Genomic DNA, 23583 nt, shown 5'->3' on the forward strand with positions numbered 1-23583 from the left:
CGCCCTACTTCCCTTTGTCCCTGGCTCATTGGGGCATCCAGGAGTTCCTGTGTAGGTGCCGAGAAGTTTCATCGGGACGGGTGAGTGTGTGCTATCCTGGGGCAGACGGTCCCGGTAGAGAGCACAAACGCCCCTCCCCCAGCTCCTGCTGCAAAGCTTTCTCTCCTACACACCCGCCCCCACCCCCACCCCCAAGCCTGCCTTGTCTGCAAGGTCCTTAGCTGTGGAACAGTTTCCTGCCCTTTCACTAAGGCTACCAGCCCAGACCAGTGAGTGCCTGACTAGAGGGCAGGCCTCAAGGTCCCCGCCAGGGGAAGCAGGCCCCTGCTGCTGGGGTTGCAGTCTCTGCTTGTGATCTCCTGGACCTGCTCTCCCTGCCCCCTATTTCCCTTGGTCCCTGGCTCATTGGGGCCACCAGGAATCCCTGCATAGGTGCTGAGAAGTCCCATCTGGATGGGTGAGTGTGTGCTATCCTGGGGCGCACTGTCCCGGTAGAGAGCACAAACGCCCCCCCCCCCCCCAGCTCCTGCTGCAAGGCTTTCTTTCCTACACACCCGCCCCCCACCCCCACCCCCAAGCCTGCCTTGTCTGCAAGGTCCTTTACTGTGGAACAGTTTCCTGCCCTTTCACTGAGGCTACCAACCCAGAGTAGTGAGGGCCTGACTAGAGGGCAGGCCTCAAGGTCCCCGCCAGGGAAAGCGGGCCCCCGCTGCTGGGGCTGCAGTCTCTGCTGTGATCTCCTGGACCTGCTCTGCCTGCGCCCTACTTCCCTTTGTCCCTGGCTCATTGGGGCATCCAGGAGTTCCTGTGTAGGTGCCGAGAAGTTTCATCGGGACGGGTGAGTGTGTGCTATCCTGGGGCAGACGGTCCCGGTAGAGAGCACAAACACCCCTCCCCCAGCTCCTGCTGCAAGGCTTTCTCTCCTACACACCCGCCCCCACCCCCACCCCCAAGCCTGCCTTGTCTGCAAGGTCCTTAGCTGTGGAACAGTTTCCTGCCCTTTCACTAAGGCTACCAGCCCAGACCAGTGAGTGCCTGACTAGAGGGCAGGCCTCAAGGTCCCCGCCAGGGAAAGCGGGCCCCTGCTGCTGGGGCTGCAGTCTCTGCTGTGATCTCCTGGACCTGCTCTGCCTGCGCCCTACTTCCCTTAGTCCCTGGCTCATTGGGGCATCCAGGAGTTCCTGTGTAGGTGCCAGAAGTTTCATCGGGACGGGTGAGTGTGTACTATCCTGGGGCGGACGGTCCCGGTAGAGAGCACAAACGCCCCTACACTAAGGATACCCAACCAGAGCAGTGAGTGCCTGCCTAGCGGGCAGGCCTCAGCAACCCCCGAAAGGGAGCGCAGGCACCTCCAGCTTGTACTGCAGTGTCGCCTGTGTTCTACTTGACCCCGCCCGACCCCTTGCATTCGGCCTTCTTTACGCGGGTCATTGGAATACCACGCATCCATGTTTTGGTGTTGAGGAGTTCACCTGGAAGAGAACGGTTCCTGCCCCTACACTGAGGAGATACACCTAGAGAGTTAGTCACAGCAAAGACTGGTCCAAGACATCAGGCCTCTCCTGGCTCCATTTGAAGGAAAAGATGGGCAGGCGCCAATGCAAGAATTCCCCCAACAACTTGAAAGGCAACGTGACATCACCAGGATCCAGGAATCCCGAAATGAGAAGTGTACACCCTAATCCAGAAGAATTAGAAGAATTCGACTCAAAAGTGAATTTTATGAAAATAATAGAGGACCTTAAACAGGAGGTGAAAAACTGCCACAACCAATTAGAGATTACAAACAAAAAGGTAGAGGAAATGAATAAATCTCTCAAAGATACCCAAGAAAACCAAGAGAAACAAGAAAAAGTAATCAAACAGGTAAGGGAAACGGTTCAAGACTTGAAGAATGAAGTGGAAGTAATAAAGAAAACACAAACCGAGGGAAGGATGGAGATGGAAAATTTGAATAAACGAACAGGAACTACAGAGACAAGTACCACCAACAGATTACAAGAGATAGAAGAAAGAATCTCAGACACTGAAGATACCATAGAGAAAATAAACACTCTCATCAAAGAAAACAGCATAACCAACAAATTCTCATCACAAAACATTCAGGAAATCTGGGACACAATAAAAAGACCAAACCTAAGAATAATAGGGATAGAAGAAGGAGAAGATCTACAGCTCAATGGTCCAGAAAATATATTTAATAAAATTATAGAAGAAAACTTTCCCAACCTTAAGAAAGATATTCCTTTGAAGGTCCAAGAAGCATACAGAACACCAAATCGACTGGATCAAAAAAAAACATCTCCTCGTCATATAATAATCAAAACACAAAACATACAGAATAAAGAAAGAATATTAAGAGCTGCAAAGGAAAAAGGTCAAGTTACCTATAAAGGTAAACCTATCAGACTTACACCTGATTTCTCTATGGAAACCATGAAAGCCAGAAGGTCCTGGATAGATATACTGCAGAAACTACGAGACCATGGATGCAAGCCCAGACTTCTATACCCAGCCAAGCTTTCGTTCACTATAAATGGAGAAAACAAAATTTTCCAGGATAAAAACAAATTTAAACAATACGTAGCCACAAATCCAGCCCTTCAGAAAGTAATTGAAGGAAAATCACAAACCAAGGAGTCCAACAATGCCCACAATAACTCAGACATCTAATGACCCTTCACCAGCACAACTTGAAGAAGGGAAACACACAAACTCTACTACCAAAGGAAAGAAGGAAAGAAAGGAAAAATGACTGGAGTTAACAACCACTGGTCATTAATATCACTTAATATCAATGGACTCAACTCACCTATAAAGAGGCACAGGCTAAGAGATTGGATACGAAAACAGGATCCAACATTCTGCTGCTTACAAGAAACACACCTCAACCACAAAGACAGACATCTACTCAGAGTAAAGGGCTGGGAAAAGGTTTATCAAGCAAACGGACCTAAGAAACAAGCAGGTGTGGCCATACTAATTTCTAAGAAAGTTGACTTCAAACTAAAATCAATCAAAAGAGATGGAGATGGACATTTTTTACTCATAACAGGAACAATTCACCAGGATGAAGTCTCAATCCTGAATATCTATGCCCCTAATATAAAAGCACCCACTTATGTAAAAGAAACGTTACTAAAACTCAAGGCAGTCATCAAACCACACACACTAATAGTAGGAGATTTCAACACTCCTCTCTCACCAATGGACAGGTCAATCAGACAGAAACCTAACAGAGAAATAAGAGGATTAAGGGAGGTAATGAATCAAATGGACTTAACAGACATCTATAGAACATTCCACTCAAATAAGAAAGAATATACCTTCTTCTCTGCAGCTCATGGAACCTTCTCGAAAATAGACCACATACTCGGTAACAAAGCAAACTTACACAGTTACAAAAAAATATCGGTAACCACCTGTGTCTTATCAGATCACCATGGATTAAAGTTAGAATTCAACAACAATGCTATCCCCAGAAAGCCTATGAACTCATGGAAATTGGACAGTCAACTACTGAACCACACCTGGATCAAGGAAGAAATAAAGAAAGAAATTAAAGTCTTTCTTGAATTCAATGAAAACGAAGACTCATCATACTCAAACCTATGGGACACTATGAAAGCAGTGCTAAGAGGAAAGTTCATAGCATTAAGTGCCCACATAAAGAAAACGGAGAAAGCACACATTGGAGACCTAATAGCCCACCTTAAAGCTTTAGAAAGAAAAGAAGCAGACTCACCTAGGAGAAGTAGAAGACTGGAAATAATCAAATTGAGGGCTGAAATCAACAAAATAGAAACACAGAAAACAATCCAAAGAATCAATGAAACAAAAAGCTGGTTCTTGGAGAAAATCAATAAGATTGATAAACCCCTATCCAAACTAATCAAACGGCGGAGAGAGAATACGCAAATTAACAAAATCAGAAACGAAAAGGGAGACATAACCACAGACACAGACGAAATTCAGAGAATCATTAGATCTTACTACAAAAACCTGTATGCCACAAAATTGGAAAATGTAAAAGAAATGGACACTTTTTTAGATAAGTACCATATACCAAAGTTAAACCAGGACCAGGTGAACAATCTAAATAGACCCGTTAGTCGCGAAGAATTAGAAGTTGTTATAAAAAACCTTCCCACCAAAAAAAGCCCAGGTCCAGACGGCTTTAATGCAGAATTCTACCAGAACTTCCAAGAAGACCTAATACCTATACTCCTTAATGTATTTCACAATATTGAAACAGAGAAGTCATTGCCAAATTCCTTTTATGAAGCTGAAGTTACTCTGATACCAAAACCACACAAAGACACAACCAAGAAAGAGAACTACAGGCCAATCTCACTCATGAACATCGACGCAAAAATACTCAATAAAATACTGGCAAACCGAATCCAAGAACACATTAGAAAAATTATCCATTATGATCAAGTAGGCTTCATCCCAGAGATGCAGGGCTGGTTCAACATACGAAAATCTATCAATGTAATCCATCATATAAATAATCTGAAAGAAAAAAACCATATGATCATTTCATTAGATGCGGAAAAAGCATTTGACAAAATTCAACATCCCTTTATGATAAAGGTCTTAGAGAGATTAGGAATACAAGGGTCGTTCCTAAATATAATAAAAGCTATTTATAGCAAGCCGTCAGCTAACATCAAATTAAATGGAGAGAAACTCAAAGCTATTCCACTAAAATCAGGAACACGACAAGGTTGTCCACTCTCTCCATACCTCTTTAATATAGTGCTTGAAATTCTAGCAATAGCAATAAGACAACATAAGGGGATCAAAGGGATTCAAATCGGAAAGGAAGAAGTTAAACTTTCATTATTTGCAGACGATATGATAGTGTACATAAGCGACCCCAAAAACTCCAGCAAAGAACTCCTTCAGCTGATAAACACCTTTAGTAGCGTTGCAGGATACAAGATCAATTCCAAAAAATCAGTTGCCCTCCTATACACAAAGGATAAGGAAGCAGAGATGGAAATCAGAGAAGCATCACCCTTCACGATAGCCACAAATAGCATAAAATATCTTGGGGTAACCCTAACCAAGGAAGTAAAGGATCTATTTGACAAGAACTTTAAGTCAATGAAGAAAGAAATTGAGGAGGATACCAGAAAATGGAAGGATCTCCCTTGCTCTTGGATAGGGAGGATCAACATAGTAAAAATGGCAATTCTACCAAGGGCAATTTATAGATTCAATGCAATCCCCATTAAAATCCCATCAAAATTCTTCACAGATCTTGAGAGGACAATAATCAACTTTATATGGAGAAACAAAAAACCCAGGATAGCCAAAACAATCTTATATAATAAAGGATCGTCTGGAGGCATTACCATCCCTGACCTCAAACTCTATTACAGAGCCTCAGTATTGAAAACAGCTTGGTATTGGCATAAAAACAGAGAAGTCGATCAATGGAACCGAGTAGAAGACCCTGATTTCAACCCACAAACTTATGAACACCTAATTTTTGATAAAGGAGCTAAAAGTATTCAATGGAAAAAAGAGAGCATCTTCAACAAATGGTGCTGGCAGAACTGGTTGTCAACGTGTAGAAGAATGAAAATAGATCCATATCTATCACCATGCACAAAACTCAAGTCCAAATGGATTAAAGACCTCAATATTAGTCTGAACACACTGAACCTGATAGAAGAAAAAGTTGGAAGTACTCTACAACATATGGGTACAGGAGATCACTTCCTACGTTTATCCCCAGCAGCACAGACATTAAGGGCAACATTGAATAAATGGGACCTCCTGAAACTGAGTAGCTTCTGTAAAGCAAAGGACACTGTCACTAAGACAAAAAGGCAACCCACTGACTGGGAGAAGATCTTCACCAACCCTGCAACAGACAAAGGTCTGATCACCAAAATATATAAAGAACTCAAGAAACTAAACTTTAAAATGCTAATGAACCCAATAAAAAAATGGGGCACTGATCTGAACAGAGAATTCTCAACAGAAGAAATTCAAATGGCCAAAAGACACCTAAGGTCATGCTCAACCTCCTTAGCGATAAGGGAAATGCAAATTAAAACAACTTTGAGATACCATCTTACACCTGTCAGAATGGCTAAAATCAAAAACACCAATGATAGCCTTTGCTGGAGAGGTTGTGGAGAAAGAGGCACACTCATTCATTGCTGGTGGGAATGCAAACTTGTGCAACCACTTTGGAAATCAGTGTGGCGATTTCTCAGGAAATTAGGGATCAACCTACCCCAAGATCCAGTAATACCACTATTGGGAATATACCCAAGAGATGCCACATCAAATGACAAAAGTATCTGTTCAACTATGTTCATAGCAGCATTGTTTGTAATAGCCAAAACCTGGAAACAACCTAGATGCCCTTCAATGGAGGAATGGATGAAGAAAGTGTGGAATATATACATATTAGAGTACTACTCAGCAGTAAAAAACAATGACTTCTCGAATTTTGCGTGCAAATGGATGGAAATAGAAAACACTATCCTGAGTGAGGTATCCCAGACCCAAAAAGAGGAACATGGGATGTACTCACTCATAATCGGTTTCTAGCCATAAGTAAAAGACATTAAGCATATAATGTGCGATCCTATAGAAGTTAAATAAGAAAGTGAACCCAAAGAAAATCATATAGTCATCCGCATGGAGAGGGGGAAGTAGACAAGATTGCAGGGCAAAAAATGGGAACTTGCGGGTGAGGTGGCATGGGGCAAAGGGGAAATGGGATGAGAAATATGAGAAGGGGAGGATGGGAGGAGCTCGGGGGATTGGGATGGTTGGGATATAGGAAGGATGGATACGGGAGCAGCGAAGTATATATCCTATCTAAGGGAGCCATCTTAGGGTTGGCAAGAGACTTGACTCTAGAGGGGTTCGCAGGTGTCCAGGAATATGTCCCCAGCTGGTACCTTGGGCAACTAAGGAGAGGGAACCTGAAATGACCCTATCCTATACTGATGAATATCTTGCATATCACCTTAGAACCTTCATCTGGCGATGGATCAAGGTAGAGACAGAGTCTCAATTTGGAGCAACGGTCTGAGCTCTTAAGGTCCAAATGAGGAGCAGAAGGAGGGAGAACAAGAGCAAAAAATCAGGACCACGAGGGATGCACCCACCCACTGTGACAGTGGAACTGATTTATTAGGAGCCCACCAAGGCCAGCTGGTCTGGGACTGAATAAGCATGGGTTGATTCCGGACTCTCTGAGCATGGCGGTCAACGAAGACTGATGAGAAGCCAAGGACAATGGCACTAGGTTTCAATCCTAATACATGAACTGGCTTTGTGGGAGCTTAGCCTGTTTAGAAGCTCACCTTCCTGGACGTAGATAGAAGACCTTCGTCTTCCCGCAGGGCAGAGAATTTGGACTGCTCTTCAGTATCGAGAGGGAGGGGGAATGGTGTGGGGGGAGGAGAAGAGGAGTGGGGATAGGGGGAGGGGAGTGGGGGGAGGGGGCAATATTTGGGAGGAGGGGAGGGAAATGGGAAACGGGGAGCAGGTGGAAATTTTAATTAAAAAAGAATAAAAAATAAAAAATAAAAAAAAAAAAAAAAAAAAAAAAAAAAAAAAAAAAAGACAGGAATAGGATGGCTCAGAATAATTGAAGAAAGAACAATGGAATAGCATTCAGGGAAAGATGTGCAAAAAAAAAAAAAGATACCTGTCCTGCAGACATGGACCCAGCTTTGTTTAGCAGCATATTTCACTAAAAGCATCAATATTCCAGATGCTTCTGCATGCAGTTATGGCACATTAAATTTAACTTTCCAGCTCCCTTCTTCATGCATCCCTGAACCATGTGTTTATTTTTACCTCAGAGCGGAGCATCTGACTCCAGCTGTAAAGGAGGACTGTACAATTAATACACGGCTCAGTATTTCACACCATAGCATCAGAATGCTTGTTTGTGTGGATAGTGACCTTAGATGCAACACAAGGGATGGAAAATACCTTGCTATGTTACTGCTCACATAGAAAAGAGCACTTATTGGAACTCCTGCCATGAAGCCAGGCAGACCTCAGTTCAAGCCCGATACCAGGGAGAAGTGCATGTGGGAGACCCGGACTTGACTTTCCAGTCAGCAGAAGTGTGATATAAGGTCTTCCTCACACATCACTTAAGAGTGGACTTCGTGTCTAACCTGAGAGGATAATCAAGCGATCCATGGAGCCCTCTAGCTCATAACTGTTCACTTGCTCACCACCTCACTGCCATCACCACCAGTCTCACCCAAACCTAACTTTTACTGACAGTAGTATTAATACTTGAGAAACTTTTTAAAATTCCAGAGTAGGTAGAGCTAGATCAAGTAGAAAATTTTAGAATACATTAAGGTATAAAATTTGTCATTGACATCCAGTTAGAATTCTTTAATCTTCAGTAAAAATCACTACTTTTGAAATGTCAGTATATATTGAAACAGAAAGTTTGTCAGTGTAAATTTTTTTGGCAAATTTGAAAAGGAGTCACTTTGTTTTTGAAATACACACAGCCCTGCCATTTTACTTATTTGCTCTGTTTTTAACACTAGTTTCTGGTTTATAGAAGAAGGGGGAAATCAAAAACAGCCTAGGGGTATTGTGAACACATCACAAGAAAAGGAAAATATAAAGTACATAAAGGTCTAGACAATTTGTGGAGTGATAAGACATCTCTTCAAACCCAAGTGTGTATTCTTCACCATGCAGCAATTATGCACTTAAAATTGTTAACTAGTCATGAACAGTGGCACATTGCTGAGCATAAGAATCCAAGCTCCCTGGATAATTTCTCTGCTGGCAGAGGCTGGAATTTACTAGAAACCATGACATCTTCATTGTGAATCTCAACAACAACAATATCTAAACATGCCTGACACTCTATTTTTATGAATGTTTGTGGTGCCATCATAGGAGGAAACACAAACTACAAAAACACATCCAGTAAGGTACTCACATGCTCACATATACACATGCACACCCATGAATTCCGTATTCATCTGTTGTAAGGAAGCTACTAGTTAGTTCCCAGTTTCTTGGCACCAAAATAATCACATAGAAACTATATTAGTTAAATCACTGCTTGGCCCACTAGCTCTAGTTTCTTATTGGCTAACTCTTACATATTAATTTAACCCATTTATTTATATTAATCTATGTATTGCTATGTGGCAGTGGCTTACTGGCTAAAGTTCCATCTGGCTCCAACAGGGCTACATGGCTCTCTTGACTCTGCCTTCTCTCTCACAGCATTCAGTTTAGTTTTCCCTGCCTATCTCAGTTCTATCCTATCAACAGGCCACGGCAGTTTTCTTTATTGATTAACCATATTCATATTCACAGCATACAGGGGGTAATCCCACATCATCCATCCAAGCATACAAGATGAGTTCACCCTACTTTTGAATACTTTATCTAAAGTAAGGGAACGGCCAGCACAGAGTCTTAAGGAAATTGTTACATTTTGCTTTCCATGTTTGGGATTGTATAAATTTACAATTAAAAGACATCATTTTATAATTTCAAATGAACAAAGTTTAATTGACAAACAAATCTACATAAATAATGTCAAACTAACTTAAAGTGACTTATTAGAAAAATGACACAAAAAGAAACAAGACACTGATGAGACATTTTTAACTGGAGACACATTCCCATTACTTAGGACTCCAAGACCATCCACTTCTGTGAAAATTTAGTCCACAGTTTAGGCAATTATGACATGTGAGCCACTGCTAAAGACTCACAAACTCTAAAGCATTTAATCCTTACACTAAATCTGTGAGCTTAGCGTGATTAGGCTCATTTTCCTAGGAGGAAGAGAAAGCCCAGGCAGATTAAGGATTCTCTTGAAAGCCATAGCCATAGAAGAGTAGACTCCTGTTTGTAGGGATCTCAGCTATCAGACCCCTCAACCCACAGGCTTCATCAACAGAAGAGTAGACTCCTGTTTGCAGGGATCTCAGCTATCAGACTGTTCAACCTATGTGCTTTTCCTCATGAACCTTACATTGAGCAGGAGAAAGCTGTTATTCATTAGCAAATTTTTATGAAGCACTGAGAGTTCAAAGCAAAAAAAAAAAATCATCAGTGATCAGCGTTCCAACAGGGAGCTCAAATGCTGATTAATCACTCACTCAACACATTATCAAAAATTGTTACTTTATGCCAACAAGCACTTTATGTACCTAAACCTTGCCAAAAGCAATCACAGGAGACAGCGGGGTGCAGAAGGTGGAAAGAATCATAAAGCCTCCATCTCTATAAAGCTGCTGGAGCAGCCAGAGTGAATTAACCCTTCGGTAGACTGACTGTGGGCTCCAATGTCCTCCCTGAGGGCAAGAGCTCTCAGCTTTGTCTCTGCTCTGTATTCTCCACAGAACAGCACACAGTGGCCTCGTCAGCCTTCGGTTGCACATGACACTAACGTTACAGTCTGAATGGATGAGTGACTGACTCCTTGCTTAGGGTTTTTTATTTGTTTGTCTGTTTGTTTGTTGTTGTGATGAAACACCATGATTGACCAAAAGGCAAATTGGAGAGAAAAGGGTCTATTTGGTTTATACTTCCACATCACTGTTCATTGGAGAAAGTCAGGACAGGAACTCAAACAGGGCAGTAACCTGGAGGCAAGAACTGATACAGAAACCATGGAAGAGTGTTGTTTTCTGGTTTGCTCACCATGGCTTTTTCACCATGACTTGCTCAGTATACTTTTCTTACTAAACCCAGGAGCAGCAGTCCAGGCATAGCACTATCCACAGTAGGCTGAGCCCTTCCCTATCAAATCGTTACTTAAGAAAATGCCCTATAGGCTTGCCTACACCCCAGTCTTATAGAGGCATTTTCTCAGTTGAGGTTCCTTCCTCCCAAATGAATTTAGCTTGTCTCAAGTTGACATAAAATGATCCAGCACATTCTTTGTCACAAAAGTGGCAGATACCCGATCCAAAGTCATCTACGTAAACACATGAAAGTGGAAAGCCCAGAATACAACTTGAGGCATAAACTTAAACCTCTAGTAGGATTAACCTCCTCCACATGTTCTGCCTTCATTCTTCTCCAAGAGCCTTTCCTAGATGGTGAATACAAAAAGCTTTAAGAGCAGTAGCTCTCAACCTGTGGGCCGTGACCCCTGTGAGGCCAAATGACCCTTTCTCAGGGGTTTAAGACCATCAGGAATCATAGATAGTTACATTAGAATTCATAAGTTATGAAGCAGCAAGGAAAATAATTTTATGATTGGAAGTCACCACCACATGAGGAACTGTATTAAAGGATCGTAGCATCAAGAAGGTTCAGAACCTCTGGGCCAGAGTCTCTCACATGCATCAAAGTTCAAGAACAAAACAGAGGACAGGTCCTTTGTAGTTTCTATGTGAAACATGTCTCCCTCATATGTTCCTGTGCTGAAGGCCTGCTCCCTGAGTGGTGGGTTCAATCACTGAAAAGGAATTCGGTCAACAGAGCTCAGAGCTAATCAATGTATCAATCCACAGATGGAAGCATACTGATAGCATCATTGGGAGGTAAATGAAATACTCAGAGGCAGAACCTAAGTGGATGAAGTTGGTTGCTAGAAGCTCATTCTGGGCCCTTGCTCTGTCTTCCTCTGCTTCCATGAAGCCATAAGCTCCTTTCCATTACATGATACCTCACCATATCCCAAGACCAATGGAGACATGTGACCTCTGAGACCCTAAGGCAAGATAAATTCTTCTGATTACCACACTCACAAGTCCTGAGACAAAGTATAACCAACCCACCCTGAATTTCATGCCTTCCCCAGGAATAGGTTACAAAGGTATAGCAGTTAGCTCATGTCTAGTCACATGTGGCTCTCTTAGAGCCAAAGTTGGAGCCAACAGAGATTATGTGGTTCTTGGAAGGTGCTTTGTTTTGGCATAAAAGCCAAGCAAGCTCTGGTCTACAGAATGATGGAGACCCACACTGAAGGGAAGCATCCTATGTGTGGCTCCGCTCAGGTATGTTAGTGCTTTCCCCAGAGTCTTGAGTATGCAAGGAAACTCTATCCAGAAAACAACAAAAATACTACTTAAGTCTATTTTCTTCAGAACTCAAAATATACAAGACTTAAAGATAATGTTATAAAAGATTTGGAACTGGGAGTAGCCTCAGGAGGCATGCAGGAGGACCTGGGTTCACATCTCCAGAACCTGTGCAAAAGCTGGGCTTAGCTATGGAGCCACGAAACAGGCAATCCCTGGGACTCGATGGCCAGGCAGTCTCTAGGTTCAGCAAGAGAATCTGTCTCAAACTAATGCGGAATATGGTAAAGGAAGACACCAATATCAACAGCTGACCTCTACATGTGTAGTCATGGGCAAGCACACCTGTGCACATATTTACACACACAACTGGGACACACACGGGTTGGGAGGGTCATGGCTGAGAACACCACAGGCTATGGGTTTCCCGATCCTCACTCTCTGACAGAAGTTGGCATCACTTTTCTTCTCTTATCGTTATCTTCTAAAACTTTTAAAGAGATCTTAGCCTTCAAATGCAAAGTATTTCATCTGAAGGATAAATTTCTTGACAATATTTTTAAGGTTCTATTTCAATATGTGCAGATGTTTGTCTGTATGCATGTATAGAGATGTTGGCAGAGGCCAGAAGAGGGCATGAGATATCCTGGAGCTGGAATGATAGGCAGCTGGGAACCACACAACACGGGTGCAGGGAACTGAACTCTATGAGAGCAGCTTGTATTGTCACTGATGACCTCTCTCTCAGTTCACATCGTCACAGGATTAACCAGAAAGACAGCTGCTTCCACCTGCATACTACCACCAGATGACTGCGTTTGATAAAATGTATTCTGTTTTAGGGCTAGCAATTTTATATAAATATGATTATGAGTTTATTTTTTGATTCAATTATTCTCATCACACAGGAAATGCAAACATAGGATGTGTTTATTTCAAACAATAGACAGAGAAAAGCAAAGGGGCCCCTCAGGACTAAGCACACGGCCACCTGCGCATTGTTCTCCAAATCTAGACCTTCAAGTACCATTTACACCAGTAATAGTGTCAAAGAAAAAGGCCAGCACTCAGATACCATTGCCAGAATTATCCCTCCATGGGATGAAGCCCATCACTACATAATCCAAACAAATGAAAATCAAAAGGCAGAGATCACGCAAAGAAACTCCATGCTCACTCTAACACAGAGATCATTTTCTTCAAGGATTTTTAACAGCCTCACTCCTTTGGATGCGCAATTATTTTGTGATGAGAATGAACAGTTCTGGGCTAGGCCTTCTCACAGTTGCTCTCTTTTCTCTGGGCTGGGAAGAGGGCTCAGTGGTTAAATCACCTGTTGCAAATGCATCAGGGCTTTGTCTGCCTCCCAGCACCCACATGAAAACCTAAGTGTGATGGTGCATGTCTGTAATCCTAGCCCTGGGGAGGGGTCGTGGAAAAGAGACAGGCTTATCCCTGAAGCTCACTGGCCAGATAGCCTAGCCAAATGAATGAGACCCTGTCCCCAAATGGAAAGGTGGGATGCAATCAAGAAAGAGCATACACACACCCACCCATATGTACACAATCCACTTGCACACATGCATATACTTATACTAACCAGCACATGCACCGCGCTCATGCACGCACACACACAAAGGGAACATTCTTCCCACTCCACGAGTCCCATAAATCAAAACTCTCATAACTGATAATTAAGTAAGGTCACTTTCTAATGGTGAGGCCATCCCTTGCCCTTGGAATGCTAACCCTGGTGACTGGCCACCCCCTCACTGCTTCCCCAAATTCCTCTTGAGCCCTTACCCCAGGCACCTGCCTCTCCTACTCATGCAGGAAGCTTTATCTTTGAAGAAAGCAAGGCGGAATAGTTCTCTTTCGTGTGTGCATGCGCATTCATTAGCATGCGACTACCTGTAAGGGTGCATGTGCATGTATAGGCCAGAGGTCAACCTCTTGTGTTTTTTTCTCAGGAGCTACTCACCTTCATTTTTGAGACAGAGTCTTCTCAGGAACCATGAACTCAGCAATTAGGCAAGGCTGCCTCCCAGTGAGCCCCAGAGATCCACCTGTCTCTGCCTCCCTAGAGTTGGGATTAGAAGCAAGCACCACTATGCCACTCTTTTCTTGGGTTTTAGGAATCAAACTTAGGACTGTCTATGTACTGATTTATTTTCTTTCCAAATAAACTCTATTAGGATCCCCTGTGAAATTATTTTAGATTTTCCAGTGAAGCGACCCACAACTCTTTCATCTGGCCTTGGCGTCTATAAATGGGATTCCAGGGTATATATCTCTGGTATGGACAAAGAGTTGAATAAAGCAATATAACTGTCAAGAGTTCCTGCCTGAGCGATCTGTCACGGGACTCTGGGGCCCGTATATTAATATCAATACAAGCTTCAGGTATTAATATCTCAAGGGTATCCGGAAGGTTCTTGCCTCAGACCTCCCTGCAATCCTGTCAGGAGCCCTGCCTATTTATATTGTGTTTGACCTGAGTCTAAGCCAGTGATGAGGTTTTTGTCCACACAGCCACCATAGTCTAGCTAAGGTCTCTCTAGGCTTCTCCAGGCTCCCCCGCAGCAAGCTTACCTCTTCCTGCAGAAGTGGGTCAGCCTGAGTCCCGCTTCAGACATAGCTAGCTCTCCTGCTGCTGAAGCACTACTATGAGGGTCTCACCGGCACACCCCACAGCCTTCACTCTGGACAACCTTGGCTGTCTTCTTCCATTCTCTCAAGAATCCTTGTCCCAGGAAGGGGCTTTCCTCCCCCAGACTGTCTCTTGGCATGACAGTTAGCTTTATATTAAACTTGACTGGACTGAAAATTATCCATGTAGTTAGTAATACATCATTTCTAGGTGTCTCATAGGACATTTCTAGAAGAGACAGCATTTGAATCATCAAGCTGGGTGAAGAATACCCCTCCCCAGGGTAGCTGTGTCTCACCCATTGGGTTCATGTAGGACCCAGACAGAACAGAACGGCAGAGGGTGAATCCAATTCTCATGCCATCTTCTCAGGCCCTTGGCATTGGGGCTCCTGTTCCCAAACTTAGGACTCAAGGATTTATATCACAGCCGTTCCCCGTTCCACACCCCCAGTTCTCAGACTCAAGCTCAGCCACATGTTGACAGCAGTGTTTCTCCAGCTTACACATGGCAAGGTAGGGGACCTCCGGCCTCCATAGTCATGCCCCCAGTGAGTTGTCCTAAGTCTCATAGAGAACAGTGCATCTCTTGATGCAGTGTATGTAACCACTGCTGCAGGTGGATGTACAGACATGCATCCTGGTACTCTCTTCTCTGAGGGTCCAAAGTTTTTCTTCACAGGAATACTTTTAACCTAAGCAATGTTTCCCTGGCTTTGAGGACATAAATATATAAAACAGATACTTAAAGAAAATATCTGATGATAATAAATCATAAAGAAATTTGTTTTAAGATGATTATTCTTTGGTACACATATAATGTTATTGTTGATTTTATAGATGAATCTAATTTGCATAGTCACGAGATGGGTCTTCTTGTTTATTTTTATATAAAATCTCAATCTGGGCTGAATATTTGATTGACAGGAGGTAAAATACCTTCAAGGTTTTCAGGGTTGGTTGATATCTGGGTTTTATAGTTGTTAATATCGAGAGGACCATTTCTTTCAAATGCACAGAACAAAGTAACACAAGTATGTTTAACAATATTTCAAAAATTGTCAGAAATCCTACCCTAATCCTAAGACAACACTTTATGGAAAAAAAAATCTTACGAAATTAGAATCATCAACCCCAACGATCACTTTGAAGATCAAGTATTTGATTCAGTACGGTCCTAAAGTGTAGCCAAAACATACATGCTGAGGAGTTCTCTGAAATTAGGCCATTCCATTTGTGTAAGAACAGAGGACTTGGCATGTGCAGAAGAACACGGAAATCCACTGCCCACCACAGCCCTGAAGCTGAGCTGAGGAGCCGCAGGCAGGGCTGGTGGGTGCGGGGTGGTGAGGAGGTATGTACAGGCAAAGTGAGCTCTTTAGAACCAAGGCTGTCAGCAGTCACCCTGCCACACGAGCACACACTGTGAGCAAACCCTTCAGCAGCAGCATTTGATCTTGGATTCATCTGTGGCTGTTGTGTGTTCAGAAACCTCTCGGTCTGTCAGATCCGTCATGGCTCCCACATTCAGTTACCTTTGGGGTCAGGAAGCTGTGTGTGGGGGAGCCCAGGCTATCACGTGGAGCAAAGCTTTTGATTGGCACCAGCACATGGAATACTGCTGCCTTATGAACCACATCATCTTTGGGGGGTAATGAGTTTTGTCATTGATGGCCTTCTGTTTTGAAATGATCTTGCTGTGTAATCTAAGATGACCTCAAGCTATCACAGCAATCTTCCTGCCTCATTCCCATGCCTGGCTCACCAGGATTCCTTACTTCTTCATTTTCGTCCCTAAGTGTAAGCTTCTGTTATGGGTTGGATATGAAATGCCCCCCAAAGGCTCTTGTGTTGAAGGCTGAGTCCTCAGTGCAGGTGGGTTCAGAGGAAGGGCTGTGGGACAGTGATGGGTTCATGGAGGCTTTGACCTTCATGATTGATCAATCAAAGGATGGATTCATAACTGAATGCTATTCCTGGAAACTTCTGGAAATTAGAAAGTGGAGCCTGGTTGGGGAAAAAGAGTTGGTGGAGGAATGCCATTAAGCAGTACAACTTGCCTTGCTTCCTTCCTGTCTGTGCCCCTTTGCTTCCTGTTATCATGAGGTGAGCCACCTTGCTGGGATGTTCCCTTCCACCATGGTGTTCTGCTTCACCAAGATTCAGGAACAAAAGAGCCAGCCAAGCATCAAATCTCCAAAACCATGAGTCACAATCACAGTTCCCCGGTGTTCATCATCAATAAATACCTCATCACAGTAGTGCAAGGCTAACATGACTTCAGAAAGCAACCTCAGCATCCAGAAACACTCTCCGTCAGTCACCCTCCAGTTTCTTGAGCAACAATACGCACGCCAAGGTGCTGGCATGCCAAATACCAAGTACCACCTAATGAAATCTCTTGCATCAACTTCAGAAGAACAGAGTAGCTTTTGCTTAATTGCCTTTTCTATATTTCAATACAAACAACCACTATTTCTTGAACAACAGACATTGGCCCATTGTTTGAATCAACATAATTAACAGTCATGTAAGATTTACCATATTAGTCTCATCTTACAGGTCAGGACACTGTAACATGGAGAAATAAGAGTATCCACAGACTTAACAGAGCTGACAGATGGTATGACCAAAATCCACATCCTCATCCCAGGATGAGCTTATCTGAGATCCATCTGCTGCTCACACATAGACACTAGACACCCAAGAGAGCTGGACCTAGAAGTCATGGGGCCATGGAGGCAAAGCTGCCACAGAAGGCAGGTTGGGTACTAATGTCCCACTTCCTGTTTCTGTGCAGTTCTCTAGGCTCTCCTCCCCCACCTCCCCTCCCACACTCTGGGAGCTGCACCTGCCCTGTGGTGTGATGGACACTAACTTCCAGTGAATCTCGAGAGACAATAATCATTCACAAGTACAGTTCTCACAAGTCCCCAGATTCTAATAAAAAACAGGAAGCAGACATAGGTGGGTTCATGATTGACAACCACGGTGAGAATTGGTTCACCTGTTGTAGGAAGATAGGGAAGTTCAGATACTTGGCACACTCTGACTTTCAACTCAAGGGCACTGTCCATTCCAAGATGGAGTAGTTTGGTGAAGACATGGAAAACTGGCCTAGGGAAGGGCATCTTCCTGATGGGGAACCAGTGCTGAAGGTTAGAAAGCATCTATATACCTGTGTGCTATCCCCTCGGCCACTGTGATGTGTATAGAGAAAAGGAGAATTCCCTGTGACATGCAAATCAAGTCGGAGAGCCCAGCTCCCTACGCTGAGGTCCCTCTCCACATAACGAATACAGCAATCACAGTTGGTCAAGATATGCCGTATCGAGCTCTCTAGAACTTAAGACTAAAATAGAACTGAGAACCACAGTCCTGTGGTAAAGATTAAGACTGGAGGACAAAACCTCATGCAGGAGTCTGACTGATTAATGGGTACCAGGAATCGCAGCTCAGCGTTAGGAGACTCCGTAGTTAACAAGTGTCAGCGTTTATTGGTGGGAACAAAGTTATGGAGAAAGGACATAAGATAGAATCGGCAAGAAGAATTTAGTGTGCGGCAGGAACTTGCACAGTGCAATAAATCAAAGGAGTGTACTGAGAGGAAACCCCACAAGAAGTTCAAGCAGACCCATTAATAGGGAATGAAGGACCAGAAGGCAGAATAATTGAGTTATCCCAGAGAGGAAATCACATGTAAAGATGAATCTGCAGCACTGTCCTGCCTGATAGAGTGAGGGACGTGAGGAGAAAGCTGTTCGGAGGGTGGAGGAGGCAAAGAAGGCAGAGGAGTGGGAATTGTTCCAGCGAGCTACACCCCACCTTCTCCACAACTCCACTCATGTTTCAGCGAGCTACACCCCACCTTCTCCACAATTCCACTCATGTTCCAGCGAGCTACACCCCACTTTCTCAACAACTCCACTCATGTTCTAGCGAGCTGCACCCCACCTTCTCCACAATTCCACTCATGTTCCAGCGAGCTACACCCCACTTTCTCAACAACTCCACTCATGTTCTAGCGAGTTGCACCCCATCTTCTCAACAATTACACTCATGTTCCAGCGAGATACACCCCACCTTCTCAACAACTCCACTCCTCGTATGAATCTTTCATATACTAGGCAATAAAACTTACTTTGTTTTGCTTTATTCTGTTTAACTCAGGGTCTCATGGAGTCCAGGCTGGTCTCAGATTTTCTATGTAGCAGAGAATGACCATGAACTCCTGATCCTCCTGCATTCACCTCTCCAGTGCTGACACTATAACCGTGTGCTAAGATATCTGATTTGCACAGCACTGGGGACTAAATCCAGGGCTTTAAGGATGCTAGGCAAGCACTCTCCCAACATCTCTGTATCCCCTGCCCCCAGACTTCTATTGGACGCAGACCATAAGCTGGACATAGAATGACATCCTATCGCTGACCCCTTAGGGGAGCAAGTGTAAGGCCATGGAAGTACAGAGGAACCTGGTTTACATGGTTTATTTGATGAAAAACTAAGACCCAAGGAAGAGCTAAGCAGAAGGAGAGAGGTCCCTGTGTGAACCGGCAAGGGGTTGAACCTGTCTGGGGTGGTGCCTAGTGAAGCTAGGTCGTAGGGGTGTCCTGGTTTGTTTTCTGTTGCTACATGAAAACAATTTAACAAAATGAAACTTGGGGAGGAAAGGATTTATGTCAGCTAAAGGTCACAGTCGATCATTGATGGGAGCCAGGGCAGGAGCTTAAGGGAGGAGCTTGAAGGAAGAACAGGTGTGTACTGGCTTCTTCTTTGTGCCTTCATCACAGTCTGGCTGTGATGGGCATTCTTGGTTGTCCAACTTGACCACAGTAAGTTGTATACAAGTAAAAATATTACCAAAAATTAAAAAGAAAACCTATTTGTTAGCTTAAAGTCCTTGCTTAGTAACCTATTGAGAGGAAAAAAAAATGGAAAATGGGGTTACGTTATTTTCCTGTGGCTGCTGTAATGAAGCACCACAGATGAGGTTTTGCTGGCAACACCTATTTACGGTCTTGAAACCCTGGAACCTGGAGGCCAAGGTCAGGGAGGACAGGGTCTGGTCCTCCAGAGGCCCATGAAGGAGCTCTGCTGTGTGCCTCCCGGCTCCTGCGGTTTCATCGCAAGCCTTTGCACCTTGGTGTGTGCATCACCAGATGGCTGCTTTCCTCTCCAGGGCCTTCTGTGCAACCCTTCCTCATGCCCGCTTCTCCATCCTCCTGTTTTCCTAAGAACAGCACTCATTTCAGACCATTCGCTGGCGAACTTGGGGAAGAAATCCTGTTCCTCAAGACTTCACTGTAACCTCATCGCTCTGCAAAGGCCCTACATCTAGGAAATGTTGCATTGGAGGTAGAAAGGATTCTGATTCTGACATGTTACTCGGGAGACCAAGTTCACCTTAAAAGATGGGAAGAGTGTATTTGAGACTACTTGACTTTAGTCACCTCCAACATCATTGTGCACACCCGGACCTGCGCATCACTGCGCACACCCGGACCTGACCTGCGCATCACTGCGCACACCCGGATCTGCGCATCTTTGCGTACACCCGGACCTGTGCATCACTGCACACACCCAGACCTGTGCATCACTGCGCACACCCAGACCTGTGCATCACTGCGCACACCCGGACCTGTGCATCACTGCGCACACCCGGACCTGTGCATCACTGCGCACACCCGGACCTGTGCATCACTGCGCACACCCGGACCTGTGCATCACTGTGCACACCCGGACCTGTGCATCATTGTGCACACCTGGACCTGTGCATCATTGCGCACACCCGGACCTGCAGAACTAGAACCTTTCTTCCACTGTGTTTGTACAGTTTAACCCACTCACTGAACACTCAGTTGTCTTCCTCCAGCTATGTCCCTCTGTCCAGGGCCCACAGACAGCCAAGGACTTTTACCTCCACTGCTGGAATTTAGTCTTGAAGGTCTGTCACAGTGGTTACCTTCCGAGTCCATGAGTCTGCCACATAGACTCGTGTTTCTGCTTCCCATGGAGCATTCTGAGTCATCCATATATTGCCACCTCCCTATCCCTAAGGCTCATCACTCTGCCCGATTCCTTTAGAGAGACTTGGGGTCTGGGGTCCATGCTGAGGACAGGAATCCCTGTGCCAATCTGTAGCATCTGTCTATCCATGCCAGCTTCTTCTGAGGAAGGGGCCTGGGTGCGGGATGGGTTCAGAGTCTAAGTGCCCCGCTGCCCCTGGCCTTTCACAGTCTCACAGACTAGCTGCTATCTTTACTCAACAACACACTGCCCCTTGGGGTCAAGTTCGGATCCCTCCTGAGCTGGAGAAGGAAGCCCTGCTCTGATGCATGAAGCTCCTTGTATATCAATTTTCTATGCTCCAGGAGTCTCTGCAAAGGCACTAGAATCCAGGAGTCAGAGCCGAGACTGTGCTGCACAACCAGCGGCCCTCCAGGCTCCCAGCAAAGAAGAGAGTGTGGAAAACTTGACCAGGAGACAAGAAGCTCTGCTGAGCCACGCCAGAAGTCGCTCCCCACTGGATCGTGTGCCTAACCTTGACGAAATGTAGCAAACGCATAACAAACTTGCATTCTTTCCCAAAATAAAAATTTGTTATGGTGGAAGAGTGCGCATAAATCTGAGATATGCGTGGTGTAGACTGTAGCCATTCATTCAAAGACACCTCGTTCATATGAACCTTGAAAGTGCTGATCCAGGACACGTGAATAATAAAATAATCACCACTCAGTTTAAGAGGGATTCACCAGCAGACCTTCACACAGGCTCTGATACCTGCAGAGAAGCTGCCTAGTGCTTTGTCAGGTTTTCTCCACCAACTTCTTCAACCCTCTGGTAACCTTGATTCATGCACCAAACCTTAGGTCCTTTTCTTTGGGACTAAGGTGAACTTGGCCCTGGTAAAGTTGGTTTCTATTCCAAATAATCAATGTCCCACTAAGTCAAGGAGTGCATTTGTCTAATTGTTTTATTGCTCCTTAGACTTAATTTTCCAAAGGTGATGGGAGAGCCACTCATCCTGAGGCCATTTTGTTCCTGGTGTATGCCCCCAGTGTGCTTGTGCCAAACAAAAACTTCAATGTATGCGGCATAAGGGTTTTCATCTAGGAGGTAGCAAAGGGACTTCAGATGCTTTCTCTTTTGGGGATTGTCCTAATAAGAGTATTTAGACCACCCAAAGGAAGTCACTTCGGAGTGATGAGATACAGAAGTACCAAAGATATTTGGGACATCTACACACAGGAAAAGTCACACTGCCAGGCAGATATCCATCCTCCAGGTTTCTCCACACAGTCTGATCTGCTGTAGTTATCAGCTCCAAGTGGCCCTTGGTCCCAAGAGTCTCCCAGGTGGCTTCCTCATTCCCCACTCCCTGCCTTGGGGATTCCTGGCTTCCCATTAAGCTCCCATTGGGCCTGGAGCACTGCGCCATTTAGGCTCCTGTACAGCTAAATGAGGTTTCGACTCCCTGTTGCCCTGGTCATGTTCTGTGCGGAGTAGATACTGGGCTCCAGCTCAGGAGGCATGGGGCCATAAATCATAAGTGTCAGAATCTTTTCAAGTTAAATCCCTCAGCTCCCTGGCCCTCATTCACAGCAGGCTCTGGGAGCGTCGATTATGGAAATGCCTTCAGTCAAGATTAGAGTTTCATTTGCTTATTCATTCAGTTTCCGGACCCGTGGTGCACTAACTATTTAGGAATCATCTTGTGAGACACTACTTAGGCGCCATTTCCTAATATAAAGGGGCTTCGAAACGCAACTATGAGCGACATATGTCTACATATTTTTGCAGGATGAATTTTCTGAGAATGTATCAGTTGACAAAATTTTTAATTACTAATGTTGACAAAATTGAAAAGTAACCTGGTTTCAAAGAATATTCCTACAACTCAGCTACAAAGATAACCGAGAAAGGAACACGGTACAGCGTTTCTGTCCCCATTGTCAACTGTCGCTTCCCAGGCCTTTAAATCCCCAAGTCCTAATCCTTGCAGCTTGGGGCTGCCTCATAAACTCTCCCCATAATGAACATTTTATTTAAGCCATTTTTAGAGATTAGAACATGAGTTCATTTCCTCTACTTCTCATTTATGTTCCTTTTAATCCCTTCATTCTAGAAACCTAATTGCTATTTTGCTAGGCCCCAAGCAGCTAACCTAAGCCTTCTTTAAACATTCCTTAGTAATTTTCCTTTAGTTATTGACTACATTTTCTCTTTAGTCAGCTAAACAAAACTTTCAGGGTATTTCTTGGGCAAATAAAACTTTTCAGATATTTTTTTCACTGCCATTGTTACAACTGGAAAAAAGAATCTCACTGTGAATCGTTCCCTCTCCTAGGGACAGGAGATACACGACGGAATGATTGGCGCCATCATTAGGAAGCATTTTCTTATCTTGAGCAAAACACTCAGCTTTATATTTGATATAAAACCAAACAGGCCTGCAGTGTGTGCTCTTTGTTTTACCCCATCTTGACAGAGTGGGTTTTGATCACAGGTTTGGTCATCACTGTTTCCCCTTTAGACCAGAGTCCTCAGCAGGGGTCTTAGCTACATAATACATGGGTCTGCTTCAGGGACACACTTGTTATGGTCACACCAGCTGCCAAGAAAATGGGCCAGAGAACCACAAGGTGACAACCCAAGTGACACAATTTCATCCAAGGCAAAGCCTTTAGAGGACAGTTGATTATTTACCTATTGACCCCTTTGACAAAAATAGCTCAAAGGTGCCAATGAGACCAGGGTTTTGTCTTAAGAATCCAGCCACATTGGCACATATGCATCTATAAATCAACTGTGTTGTGAGTGGGTATTAGGACATGTGTGCACAATCAATGTTTGTAACATGTGAATGGGTGTTAGGACATGTGTGCGCAATCAGCATTTGTAACATGTGAATGGGTGT

The sequence above is a fragment of the Chionomys nivalis genome, chromosome 2, assembly GCF_950005125.1.
Source record: "Chionomys nivalis chromosome 2, mChiNiv1.1, whole genome shotgun sequence".
NCBI lineage: Eukaryota > Metazoa > Chordata > Mammalia > Rodentia > Cricetidae > Chionomys > Chionomys nivalis.